The sequence below is a fragment of the Phacochoerus africanus genome, chromosome 15 (genome assembly GCF_016906955.1).
Source record: "Phacochoerus africanus isolate WHEZ1 chromosome 15, ROS_Pafr_v1, whole genome shotgun sequence".
In the NCBI taxonomy this organism is placed as follows: domain Eukaryota; kingdom Metazoa; phylum Chordata; class Mammalia; order Artiodactyla; family Suidae; genus Phacochoerus; species Phacochoerus africanus.
The window spans coordinates 107,365,593-107,379,711 of NC_062558.1; the positions used below are offsets into that span (position 1 = coordinate 107,365,593).

At 45.6% G+C, this 14,119-nt stretch overlaps 1 protein-coding gene across 41 annotated transcripts in view; it reads right to left on the minus strand.

Moving 5' to 3' along the window:
• The window catches only part of SORBS1 (sorbin and SH3 domain containing 1), a 242,569-nt gene that overhangs the window by 163,591 nt on the left and 64,859 nt on the right, over positions 1-14,119 (minus strand). For all 41 annotated transcript variants that reach the window (XM_047760565.1, XM_047760535.1, XM_047760533.1 and 38 more), the window contains exon 2: positions 11,861-11,948. The gene's annotated coding sequence lies outside the window, so the exon portion shown is untranslated. The remainder of the gene's footprint in view (positions 1-11,860; positions 11,949-14,119) is intronic.

The window sequence follows — 14,119 nt, forward strand, 5'->3', positions numbered from 1 at the left end:
CTTTAACACATGCAAAGTCAGGGCCATCTAGAAACAGGAGCAGCAGTGACCGGAGCCAGAAGGGGACAGGCTGACGCCAAAAGCACTGAATGTTTCAAGCCACAAGCCCTGAATCTGCAATTCCTCTATTTACTTAGAAACAGTTGCTGATACTTACCCCAAAGATAAACTAGGACAAACCCGGAAAGGGAAGGGGAAGCAGTGAGCTAAGAGCTGCTGTAAACCTGGCACCATGCAGAGGAAAAGCGCTGTCAGGACTCGGTCTTCCTCCCGGTGAGAAGAATGAAAAAACAGACTGCTAGCAACAGTGACACGAGGCTGCACCCAAGCGCTAAGCAGAGACAGATGCTTGCCATGTTCACACATTTAAAAGTCCTCCACAGACAACCTGGTGGTTGAGAGGAAGGAAGGTGGCATTTGGAGTCAGAGGAGGCGACTCAGAGCCCTGGCTCTGCCTCAAGCAAAGCTGTGTGATGACAGGTTCGGCACTCAACCTCTCTGAGTTTCAATTCTCCGTGAACTATGAAACGAATCAGTTGGACTAGCTGCCCTCGTAGTTTTCTTCCAGTTCTAACATTCCGTTCCACGACGAAGGGCTACAGAAGGGCAGGCATGCCTCCTTCTACTCAACACCTTCGGTATGTCAGGTGCTCTGCTGGGTACCAGATGGCCTTGGCTTCAAGGAGCCTGCCAATCCACGTATGCCAGCATCTTGGAAACAAGCTTCTACTATGGTACAGAGGGAGGGATGTGGGGACAGGACAAAGGGTCAGCTGCCCAGCAAAGAATGGAACAGAGGGCCGTCAAGAACAGCTCCCCCAAAGTGATGCCCAGGCCAGCACCTGAGGTAGGTAGTGAGGCCAAAGGAAAGAGTAAGAGGAATGACAGATGCAAAAGCACACAGAATGGCTCAAGAGAGCGTGCACAGTGGGAGGGACTCAGAGATAGAGGGCCTTATAAGCCATATTAAGAACTGTTGTCAGCACACCCAGCGTCCCCCCCTTCCCTCTGCCCCCATGGTCCCCTGCTGTTCACCCTAACATCTCCCTATATAGCCACACTCTCAGGGTCAGCGTATGCCAATACCAGGCCAGCCACCAAGCAGCCATCCAACCCCTGCCCCCCAGCCTGTTCTGAGTCACACAGCCAAGCCCCACCTGCTCTACATCCAGGCTTCCTCCCAGTCCACTCGGCAGGCCTTGCTTTCAAGCCTTTGCTTGGCCCCTAGTGCCCAACCCATGGCAGCTGTTCCAAATAGTTTCCATCTTCCTCAGAGCCCCAACCGCATCCCACCCACCAGCCTCCTGCTCAGCAGACAACCCCCCACCTCCTCCGTTGCTGGGAACGACTGTCCAAGTACCGCTCCCACAGCTATCCTTCTACCCGCCTGTCCCAGCTCCTTTCTGCGTAGCCCAGCCCAAGCTGTGGGTAGCTCTGCTCACAAGCACAAGAAAGTGAAATCACAGTGGTCCACCCATGCAGGGAGCTGCCCAGGCATCTGACTGGGCTCTGACACAGCACACTTAAGTGGGAGGAGGTATATGGATGTACCCCACATGCCAAAAGGCATTACATAAGGACTACTAGCTATTCCAATACCGATGTTTGAATAAACAAGTAAACAGGTTTTGATGTTGAGTTGCAAACACATAGTATCTTCAGGCATGTGAACCATGAAGGCAGTCTACGATTTTGCCAAAGAGATTCTCTCTATAACATAATGGCAAGGCCTTCACGAGCCTCGTCTCCGGTCCCTGGTTTGTTCCTAGGCAAATAACAGTCCATTTAATGCCAGCCCAAGCAACACTGGATCATTTTAGTGCCACTCACTTCCGAAATAAATTTCCTAAAAACACAATACAGTTAATATCAAATATGCACCCAAGAGGTTCCATGTATTGCATATGTATTATACTGCATCATGTGTACTGTTATTTATTTTTCCAGCTCTCAGTTCCCTTATAAGCTCTCAGCCAAAGGAAAGCAGCCCAACACACTCTCAGGCGACTGCTGACACAGCCCAAGGCAAAACACCCTAGCAGCCTCTGTAGCTCGGTCCTGCCTTGAGCATGTTCTACAACATGTATTGTTTACCCTGCTAACAAACACCTCCCTGTCTGCCTGTTCACTTATCTTTTGTTCTGGTCAACAAGTTCACAGCAACGCCAGATCCTTAACCCACTGAGCGAGGCCAGGGATCGACCCTGCATCCTCATGGATGCTAGTCAGATTCCTTTCCAGTGAGGCATGACGGGAAGGCCCAAGTTTGACTTGTAATGGCCAACAGGTGGTCAGCAACTTGTGGTGAACCCGCGACCTTTATTAGGAAAAGTATCCCCCAGGAGTGTAAATGTGTCCAGTAGTCCGACCAGTGAACATGGGTCAACTTAGAGACTGGGAGCCCCGATCCCCGGAAATATGCTACAGCAGACCAGGAAGACCGATCCTTCTGCCTCGCTCACCTGCGCACCAGGTACTGAGCAGAACTAGAGCGTTTTCTCACCGTGCTGTGAGGTCAGGGCGCCACCGTGAGCTCATAGGTACAGAACCCCTTATATGTAGTCCTCTTGTGCTTACTGCAGGTAACCGTGGAGAAGAAATGACATGAGGAACCCTCCTCCACAGGGATGCTGCTCTTCCAACCCCACAGAGCTGGTTATGTAACCAGAACCCCAGGGTTCCCCAGAACTCAGGCCCAGCACTGAGTGCGCAGGACATACAACAGTGCAAGAGCATTCTAGACTGTTCTGAGTTGGAGTGAAACCCAAATATGATCTCATTCTATGGAAGAAACAAACAAAGCCCAGGGAGGGTAGGGGGCACGGCAGGGCCCAGCAGGTGGCCAGGGTGAGAATTCCCATCTCCCCTTCGGCCGTGTCCAGCATCCCCAGAGTCTGTGATGAGCTTTCACTCTTGAAAATCAAGCAGTTCAAAATGAAAAAGGATCAAAAAGCTGCCTTGAACATAGCAACTTTCCCTAAACTTTCTTGGTTTCTAGATATTGAATTTCTGGCTAGCGTTTAGCTTTCAGAAGCTTACAGGAATGATTTTAGGAGGAAAAGGGCATTTTGAGAAACAAATAGCGCCTAAAATGGAAATGATTTAGATTAAATTCACATGGTTATTAAGGTCTTAGGATAGTTTGTTGACCTTTGTTTATACGAAGTTCCTTTCTTATAATCTACTGAATACTTTGGAAAATATCAGGACCCCAAAAACTAGCAACTCTGCCTCACTAAAACCTTAGTGACTTCTGTCGTCCAGTTTTATATTCTTGTCTGCTAACTGTAAAAAGGGAAACTAAGAAATGTTCAAGCTCCTTCAAAGTTCAGTAGTTCAGCTCTATTTGAAAGGAAAAAAACCTGGAACTATTTAAGAGCAAATGTAATTTGTAGATTTGTATAAATGTTCCCAACATGGTAATTTTATGGGCAAACCACATCACACAGGGTACACGATATGTTTCAAAACTAATATAATGATTTGATATCTGTAAAGAATACTAAAAAAATTATATTATTGCTTTCTTTCCTTCCCCTCTTGTTTAAAATACACAAACTTCTTTAAGGAAAAGAGGAAGCATTTGTTTCACTCTGCAGCCAATTATTTTTCTATCATTTTTTAATTTACTTTCCATTATTTAAAAAGAGGATACCACAGGATGTTTTGCTGAATCTCAAGATCCTTTGGTTTGTCAGTTAAGATTTTAAACTGATACTAAAAGTCAGGGGTTCCAAAGCCAATAGGTTAAGAGAGCCAGCCCGATAACAAATGACAGTGTGGGGATTACAGTTGGACTCTGTGCCCCCATATGATGGGACAATGGCTGTTCCACTCCAGCCCACACTGTTCCATACAAAAGTATGGCCTAACACTGCTAGATATTCTAAGTGTCAAGAGTAGCTAGAAATCAGGAGTTCCTACTGTGGCGCAGTGGGTTAAGGATCTGACTGCAGCAGCTCAGGTCACTGAGGAGGTGCAAGTTCAATCCTCAGCCCTGCACAGTGAGTTAAGGATCTGGTGTTGCCATAGCCATGGCAGAGCAGCGTAATAGGTTGATCTGCAGTTCAGATTCAATCTCTGGCCCAGGAACTTGCATATGCTGTGGGTGTGGCCCCCCCAAAAAAAGAGTAGCTAGAAATCAAACCATGTGAAATCTCCCGACTTTGAAAATCCTGGCCTCTTCAAAGACTTTTAAAACACTGGTGTTTTATGGGCAGTTAGTTTGAAGGATAAAATGCTACAAACATGATTAATTCAAGGAGGAAATTCAATATCTAGAAACATATTTATTGGAAAATGAAGGCTGATCTCTATATACTCTTAATTTTTAAGACTTTTATTTTTTCCATAAATACTCTTTTTTAAACCTAAATTTCCCTCCCATAACTTGCCTTTTACCCAGGAGGAAGGAGCATGGGGGGCTACTTGAATTTGAAGGGGAAAAAATGAAATCAGCCGTTAAAAATCAAGAAGGGTTAAAGGTACCTCTACTTCCTTTTTTTATTAAAACAATAGCAGTTCATGTAAGTATTTCCAGCTTTTGAGTCCACAAGGAGACAATTCCGGAAGCTGTCAATTTCACTGAAGTTAGACTGCCTTGAACATAGCAACTTTCCCTAAACTTTCTCGGTTTAATCAGAAATGCCACCCAGAGCTACCCAGAGGCAGCCACTTCTATAATGGTATGCTAATAATTCGTGTGATTAAGTTGGAAGGCACGATAACCAGGCGGGGGTGGGGGGATGTCATCTCCTGGAAATCTGAAAGTATAATCTATAGAAATGATGTAGGTGCATTCGCACCTTTGAGGGATTCTTGACCCTTTCCCCGCAAGAAGCCTAAGAACCAACAGCTGATTATAACAGTCCAAGTTCAATTGTGCAAATTCAAGCACAAAGAGTTCAGCCTTTCCCCCCGCCCCCAGCCATACCTCTCTTGGCAGGAACCATTTTTAATTTAATCACTGCTGTAATCAGCAGACCAGGGAAAAAACTCTCTGAGTGAGAAAAACAGAGTGAGTCATCTCCATGTTGATAAGAGGCTGCAAGAGGGCACTGCTGTGAGGCAGGTATTAGGTGGTGCCTTGTCTACATTAGTGGAGCAGTCAGAATGGTTTCTTCCCATGATGTTCGGTCATCACTGGAGATAATATGAAACACCTTGTTTTAGTGGCATCCCCAAGCACAATCTAACATTTACCTCCCCAAACCAGAGGGAAAAGAAAGGAAATCCAAAAAAAATCTCTCTCGCTCTATTTGTTATCACTAGATAGAAAAGGATAAAGTATCTTGTTTTTACACACGGTTGGCTGGCAAGCGTAAATGGCAAAACTTCTTGTTTGTTTTAGAAGTACAAAATCAAACGTGTAAATCTCTTGGAGAAACATCAACACCTCAAACAATGTCAGGGCTGCACAAAATGGATGTCACGTCTTTGCAGGACACAAAGCCAGAAAGCGGCTTTAGGAGCCTTGGTAATACAAACCCATATGGCAGCCCAGGGGGACAGTGGTCCCTGAAGAAACTGGCCCCAAACAGTCACTCCCGACATAGTGAGCAGCACCCTTGGTCCTAGACAATGAATTCTAGCCTTCACTTTCAGAACAAGTTACAACTTATATGCAGATCTCATTTTGAACATTTTCTAAAAGTAGCTGAGATTCTCAAGACAAGGAAAATGAGTTTGGGACGATCACTTTAACTGGACCAAACTCTACAGCTAGAAAATAAACCCACATGTTCTAAACCCCATGCTCTGCTCCTCAATGCAGTTAAGACTTTGCTCTAAAGCGTAGCAGGGAGATGTCCAGTTGTAATGGACATGATTTGTGCCTCAACTCACGGAAACCACACCTCATTTTGAATCCACATTTGTCAAAAGTAGCTGAATAAAATATTGGCCAGAAACAGCCTTAAATCCTTTTTGAGGAGTTCTTGTTGTAGCTCAGCGGTAACGAACTCGACTCTTGTCTATGAGGTTGCGGATTCGATCCCTGGCCTTGCTCAGTGGGTTAAGGATCCAGTGTTGCTGTGAGCTGTGGTGTAGGCTGTAGATGTGGCTGGGATCTGGCATTGCTGTGGCTGTGGATCCGGCAGCTCCAGCTCCAGCCTGGGAACTTCCATATGCCATGGGTGCCGCCCTAAAAAGAAAAAAATTAAAGGTAAATTTTCATTTGTTAGGGCGTGTCCCTGGCGATACCAGGAAGAGGATGATGAAACTCATCAAGAAGGCACTGACTAATCTGCCCAACGACCTTACCCTACCTTACAGTGCTTTTCCTGGTCACCTCCCGTAACTGATCTCACCCTCTTTTATCTTTAGCTGAGGATGGGTTGTGTTTTTTTGTTTCCTTTTTTTTTTGGCTGCATCCTCAGCATATGGAAGTTCCCAGGCCAGGGACTGAATCTGAGCTGCAGCTGCAAGCTACGCCACAACTGCAGCAACGCCGGATCCTTAACCCACTGCACCAGGCCAGGGATCGAACCCGTGCCTCAGCAGTCACCCAAGCCATTGCAGTGACAATGCAGGATATTTAATCTGCTGCCACACAAAGATGGTGTTTAAAATAAGAGCTTTGGCCTTTAGGGGAAGTTTCTCAGTTTTCCTCTCCCTTGTATGAGGGTTATTAAATCTGGTTTTCTACTGCTAATTTGTCTCACATCAACGTAATTCTTAGACCAGCCAGAAGTCAGAAGAGTAAAAAAAAAAATTTCTTGGAGTTCCCGTTGTGGCTCAGTGGTTAACGAATCCGACTAGGAACCATGAGGTTGCAGGTTCGATCCCTGGCCTCGCTCAGTGGGTTAAGGATCCAGCATTGCCTTGAGCTGTAGTGTAGGTTGCAGACGCAGCTCAGATCCTGCATTGCTGTGCAGCTGTAGGCCAGTGGCTACAGCTCCTATTCGACCCCTAGCCTGGGAACCTCCATATGTCTGGGGAATGGCCCTAGAAAAGACAAAAAGACCAAAAAAAAATTTTCTTCCCAAAGCCTAGTCCCAAGTTGATGAATGTGAAGCCTGAAAACAAAGGCAAGACCTTGATCAACAGACATCAAGCAAAACACTGATAAAACCAAGCAGTGAAGAACTTTAAATTTTTCTAGATTATTTACTAAGCCGAAAAGGGAAACTATTATCTTCTTAAAAGGTAACACATAAACAGAATACAAAAAAATTTAGAAGTACAAAAGGGTATAGGGCAAAAAGTAAGTTTCCTTCCGAGACCACTGCCCTCCCCACAAAGTTGCAAGTCTCCAGCAGCTCCTCCTGAGATGGTCTATATGCACATGAGCACTGAAGCACTATTTTGCACACCTGGCTTTAAAAAAATAAAATAAAATAAAATAAAACTTAAGATAAATAACTATTTTTTTAAATGCCCCACCACTCTTAAGTCTCTAGGGGCAGGAAAGGCACCGTCTTTTGTCCCCCCTCATTCCCAAAATCACTTACTAAAAAGAAAACAGGAAGGCCAAATCTTCCTGGCTATGACCACCAGTCAATTTCATTCTTTTTCATCTTAAGTTCCACACTGAGAAAAGATGACACCATCCCTGGTTTTCATGTGTCAATTGTCATGACCATTCCACTGAAACCTTCATTTTGCCATAAATCAATGCTTTCATGCTATACAATCAGAGCTCATCTTCCAGAGATGAGATGCTCCACAAGTCTCGTGAGAATACTGTCACTGAAACACAAGGGTCTTAAGAGGCCTATAAAAGCAAGCTGGGGCTGCCCATGGCCCAGGCAATCTGGAAGAGCACATGTTAAAACATTGCTTATCACAATGCCCCCAACAGCTGCACGGGTTTCCCATTCTTTTGTCATTTCCACAAAAGGCGTGGAAAAAAACCAAGCCTGGAGAAAAAGTGGAAACGTTTTCAAAGAAGAGAATCTTGAGGATATTGCTCACCTGAGGCTCCTGGGGCAGTTGGAGGGGGGGGGGGGCCTGAAGGTCGGCAAGAGGGAGGAGGGGGCAGCTTTGAGTTGATGGCTGTTGAGGGCGGTGGGGCGGGGGCGGGGAGTGTCTCTGGGGGCTGGAGATAACCAGACTAAAGAGACTTCTCGGGTATCCTGAAAATGGAAAAGCCAAGGACCACAGTGAGAAAAGGCAGGAAGCTCATGGGGCATCTTCTCTGGGAAGTAGACAAAACCAATACAGAGGAGCTGTATTTTGTGCCAGACACCCACAAATAGCTGAAAATGCCTATGTTCAAAACTGATTTTCTCATCTCAGAGGATGATGGTTAAGGGGTATCGATAGTCCTGAAACACACGTGTCTACTGCAACCATCATGTGTCTATTTTTGCTGCTTTGGTCTTTTACAGCAATTGTCCTTTCCTTGGTATTTCAAAGATATCCTAAATGTTTCCTAAATTGTGATCCTACAATTCACCGTGCCTGTTTGGCCTTTTCATAAAATTCTATCACAACTTCCACTGCAAAAGTAATGAATTTCAGGCATTGTTTTCTTCTATTTAGTGCACCTTCATGTAATGAACTTTTGGGTATGATCATAGGATGAAAAAAATCTGAAACGTATTAACAGTGAATTAAACTTCATCCAAATGGCTTGTAGAAGTTCTAGTGCATATTAAGAACAGCATAGTTAGGAGTTTCTGTTGTGGCTCAGTGGTTAACAAATCCGACTAGGAACCATGAGGTTGCGGGTTCAATCCCTGGCCTTACTCAGTGGGTTAGCGATCCGGCGTTGCCGTGAGCTGTAGTGTAGGTTGCAGATGCAGCTTGGATCCCGCGTTGCTGTGGCTGTGATGTAGGCCAGCGGCTACAGCTCTGATTCGACCCCTAGCCTGGGAACCTCCATATGCCGTGAGAGAGGCCCAAGAAATGGCAAAAAGACAAAAAAAAAAAAAAAAAAGAACAGTATAGCTAACAGGCTATTACTGGCAAAGGAGGCTGATCCTCCTGCCTGCCAGCCAAAGACAGCCATGTGCCAACTGCATTAATGCAGTTTATAATTCACTCAGCTGGCCAGATTTTAAATCATGCAATCCTAAAACTCATTTTCTTGATTTGAGGGAGTCACAGTATTTCCTTTTTTTTTTTTTTTTTTTTGCCACATTTGTTGGCATGCAGCAGTTTCCAGGCCAGGGATCAAACCTGAGCCACAGCAGTGACAACACTGCTAGGCCACCAGGAAACTCCCATTTTTCTTTTAAAACATAACGTGAGGAGTTCCTGTCATGGCTCAGTGGCTAAAGAATCCGACTAGGAACCATGAGGTTGCAGGTTCGATACCTGCCCTTGCTCAGTGGGTTAACGATCCGGCGTTGCCGTGAGCTGTGGTGTAGGTCGCAGACACCACTCGGATCCTGCGTTGCTGTGGCTCTGGTGTAGGCTGGCAGCTACAGCTCTGATTCGACCCCTATCCTGGGAACCTCCACATGCCGAAGGAGCGGCCCAAGAAATGGCAAAAAGACCAAAAAAAAAAAAAAGTGAGGCTTTATTACTACTTTCCCATCATCTCACTTGAATAATTTATATTTGCATTAGATGAAATCATCTCATATTCATTAGCATGTGTCTTCATTTACTTCTTAGTAGGGATTTTACATGGAAAAACCCATCCTTCGCCTTTCTTTCCTGTCCAAATCCTACCTAGACCTCCTTTCCCGAAGTGATCTCATCAAGTTGTAGCTTCAAATACCATCTACACGCTGATGACTCTCAAAGGTACCATTCCCAGCCACAGTCACCTGGAAATCTCCCTGAGAATAATATCAAATGGGTATCTCAAACTTAATAAGCCCAAACGGAACTCTCAGAGTCCTGCCCACATCTCCCTCCTTGTTCCCCATCTCAGTAAACAGCAACATCATTCCCCCAGCCGAAAACACAGGACTCATTCTTGACTTCTGGCTCACGCCACACCCCTAATTCAGCAGGCTCCACCTTCAAATGATACTCTGAGCTTGACCCATTCATATCATTCTATAACCACCATTATATTAATCCAAGCCACGTCTTTGTCACTTGCCTGGACCACTGGAAGGGTCTCCTACAAGTCACACTAGTTCTATCCTTGCCCCCAAAGGCTTTTCTCCTTTCAGGACCCAGGAAAATCATTTTAAAGCACAAAGATCACATCACTCTTCTACTCAAACTTCTTGAAAGGTATCCCATCACACTCTGGGCTTTGGAGTCACGTCCAAACTCCTTATCGTGCCTCTGAGATCTGGCCTCCACCTCCCACGGCTCTCCTTTCATACCACACCCCCTCCCCAAAACTGGCCCCATCCCCCAGCTCAAGGCAGGCCAAAATGGATGCCTTCCTGCTCCTCCCTCATGCCAAGCTCAGCCTGCGGCAAAGGCCTTTCTTTTTGCTGCTGCTCCTCTGCCTGAACACTTCTCCCAAACGCCTTCACTCTATTCAGCTCTCTGCACAAAAAGTCTCTCCCCCCTCCATCCACTCCCCCCCTCGCCCCCGCCACACACACAGAAGTCTTCTCAGACCTTTCAAAAAGAACCCTTCACTTTTTATGGCACTGAATACTACAGGAAATTATATTATTTAGTTATTTCCTTCATTTACAAAACAATATTCAGTAAACACCCGCCACCTTTGTGAGCAAAGTCCTCTTCTAGGAGCTGGGAAGATTGCAGTGAATAGATAAGCCAAGATCTCTGCCCTCGGGGCGGTCCCATTCTTGTCTGTGGCCCCACGGGAATCTAAGCTCCAGTCCGTCTGTGACCATGGAGTCCCCAATGCCCAGAGCAGTGACCTGGCACAGAGGAGGCTTTTGTATACATTTGCTTGAATGGCTACAGTGTCCCACCCACCTGAGACCATCCGTTTCCCCGAGAACTCCCCCCATAGCTCTTTTGAACAGATGGGACTCTGACTGAGGGACCCAGAATGTCCACTGTGTCCCTTTAGACACAGCAGTGGGATGACAGGCAGCCTCTTATGCCTGAGTTGGGTCCCTAACCCTGGGCCTGACTGACTACCCTTCCTTCCTGCTCCACCCCAGCACCCTGCAAGTTCCCCAGGTGGCTGTGCCACCAGGCCAGGTCTCACTGGTGGGCATGATCTAGGCAGTCAGCAGCAAATGAGCCAGCTTCTCCCAAAGGAGAGTGGCTGCAGCTGAGACCCACGAGTCATAACCACATCCCTGGCTCATGGTCCTCCCCCTCAGTAGCTCACGTGAGACTGTCCCCATCAACGTACTCCCAGCCTTGCAACACTCTGCAATTAAGGTCATATATTTGCCTCTTTCAACGGCCACAGATGCAAGACATTTACCTGCTGTGATGAGTAATTAAGTTTCTTTCGGCAAAAGGAAGAACATTTGTTAACTGAAATTATCTGAGCTCAAATAAAAATGAAAGTAATTATAAAACATAGTTAATTTATCTTTCAAAAAAAATGGCAGCTGCAGGGGCAGGAAGGAAAAAAATGAAAATGCAAATCTCAAGAACCACTCTGGAGGACTCAAAGTAGGTATTTAAAATCCCCATTTCCAACATGTGTGATCACATCTCAATTTGTTAGCAGAGAATGGCACAGCTCTGCACCTCAGAGCCAAACAGGATTACTCTATATTTGCTCAGCATTTTATTCCCTTGGAAGCATTCACACATACGTCATCTTCCAACAGGACAGAATTCATTTCCCTGTCCAGGGACCCAGGGAGATCAAACAATGCACCTAAGATCCCACCATAAGTAGCAGAACCAGGTGGGTACCAGAACCCAGATATGCCCAGGCCCATCCAGTGTCCTTCCTTCTCTAATAGAAAGGACAGTGCAGTCCTCAGAAAATCCCATTCTACAGTCTACTGAAAATGTCCCTTCACTGCTGCAGCAGGAAAAAAAACCAAAAAACACATATATTCACCAGTGGTTCAAGGTGGTGGAAAGATGCATTGGTCCTGGAGCTCCGGGCAGAGAGAAGGTTTCACAAACTCTTCCGACGAACGCCACTCCTGCAATGACAAACATACCAAACATCTGCGGTGAATCAGGTACCCGTGACCTCTCTCCAAGGAGGCCACCCAAATACCAATTGCCAGGCACCCTGTTTGGACTCAAAGCCTTCGTCCTCCTCTCCCAGCCCCACCTTCCTTCCTACCCTGACTTCCCCAAGTAGGAGAATCTTTAGTTCACTAGCTGATATGGTCCTTATTAGAATGAATGGATCTTGGGCAGAAAGAAGTTCTAAAGGTCATCTATAACAGATGCCTGGTGGGTCACATCTATAATAGATGTAGAAGTATTTTATTATTTCATATATTACTTTATATACACACACACACAGAAAGTTCCCAAGCTAGGGATCAAACCCAGGCCACGACAGAAGCTCAAGCCACAGCAGCAACAATACCAGATCCTGAACCCGCTGAGCCACCAGGGAACTCCCTGTAGAGGAATTATGTTAACCTGCAGAATATGTTTAGAAAATTTGAGCCAAAACTTAAAAATCAGAGCTGTCGCAAAAAAAAAAAAAAAAAAAAAAAAAAAAGCCCGGACGGCTGGCTTCTCTTTAAAAAACAGAAGATCTGTCATCATGGCACGTGTTCATGTCTGCAAATGATCAGCTGGTGCTAGGTGGCAGCTACCCATCACAGGCCAGCTTGGCGAGTCCAATCTGCCACAGTCCCTAACAACCCCTGTCATCTCAACACAGAGAAAAGTTGTCGTTGTCACTGTCCTTGTATTATTGTTTTGCTTGTGGTACAGAAATATTTCCCTCTACCTATGATTCTAACAAAAGTGGGAACACAAAAAGAGGGGCTGAGTTCGCGGGGCGGGGGGAGGGGAAGAGACCATTACAGCACATAGAGCAACTTAAGTTACTCATTCCTGCAGACATCTGCAACCCCTGAAGAGAACACCCCCATTTTATAGTGTAAGCAGAAAACTGACTTACCCACTAGCACAGTTAGAAGCGGCTCTAAGCCGGGACACTTCACTATGCCCCATTGCACAGTCATAGTACATATATATCAGCACTATTATTTTATATTATTACATTATATTACATAATTATTACATTATCAATACAGTCTTATATTACAAAGGAAAATGCAAATTTTATAGAGATATGCATGCACACATGTGTATGTGTGTGTTGCCTTTGAAACTAATACGCAAGGAAATACTGGCTGAAGCATCCAGTCCACTCTGTTCTAAAATGCTTGCCATACCTCCATCTGCCAAAGAGGGTAACAGTATGTTCCATCAGGTTCCCTGGGGGCTTGTTTCCTAATGTGACATTATAAACAATTTTGCAGCTTTAAGTACAAAAAAAGTTCTCCCAAATACCATGAATCTGCTACTACTTCAAAAGTGCTCACTTATTGTTTCAAACAATCTGAAATGCTCTCCATGCTAGAAAACTGTCCCTTAATATGTATCTTGAGGAGTTCCCATTGAGGCTGAGCGGTTAAAGAATCTGACTAGCATCCATGAGCACGCAGGTTATATTCCTGGCCTTGCCCAGTGGGTTAGGGATCCGGCATTGCTGTGAGCTGTGGTGTAGGTTGCAGATGCGGCTCGGTTCCCTGCGTTGCTGTGACTGTGGCAGAGGCCAGCAGCTACAGCTCCGATTTGACCCCTAGCCTGGGAACTTCCATATGCCATGGGTGCGGCCCTAAAAAGTAAAAAAAAAACAAAACAACAACAACAACAAAAAACTCATCTTGAATACAAGGCTATAAATAAGCTTATGTACAGGTACCAACACTGTCATAAATGACTAATGTTCAACTCTAAGGTCGTGAAGGGGGTTATTTATATCATCCCCTCTAAGAATGTATTGATCCATTCACTCAGCAGATATTTATTGAACCCTATTAGATGCCAGGCAGTGTGTGAGGCAATAGATACACAAAGATGAACAGACCCAGTCCTTGCCCCTAAGTGGCTCTGTCTGGGTAAGAGATACAGGCACTCAAGGAATTCCAAAATGGTGGGTCAACGTAAAGACCTGGGTAGGCCCAGGCGCTATGGGAGACCCGAGCAGGGGCTCCTGGTGCAGCTCAGGTGAAAAGATGCTTCCCAGCTGGGACAGATGCCCAAGGAAAGCCTTAAAGTAGGGCTGAGAGTGGAGCAGGAGAGGGGCGAAGAGGGACAGGCAGCAATTACAGGAACAGTG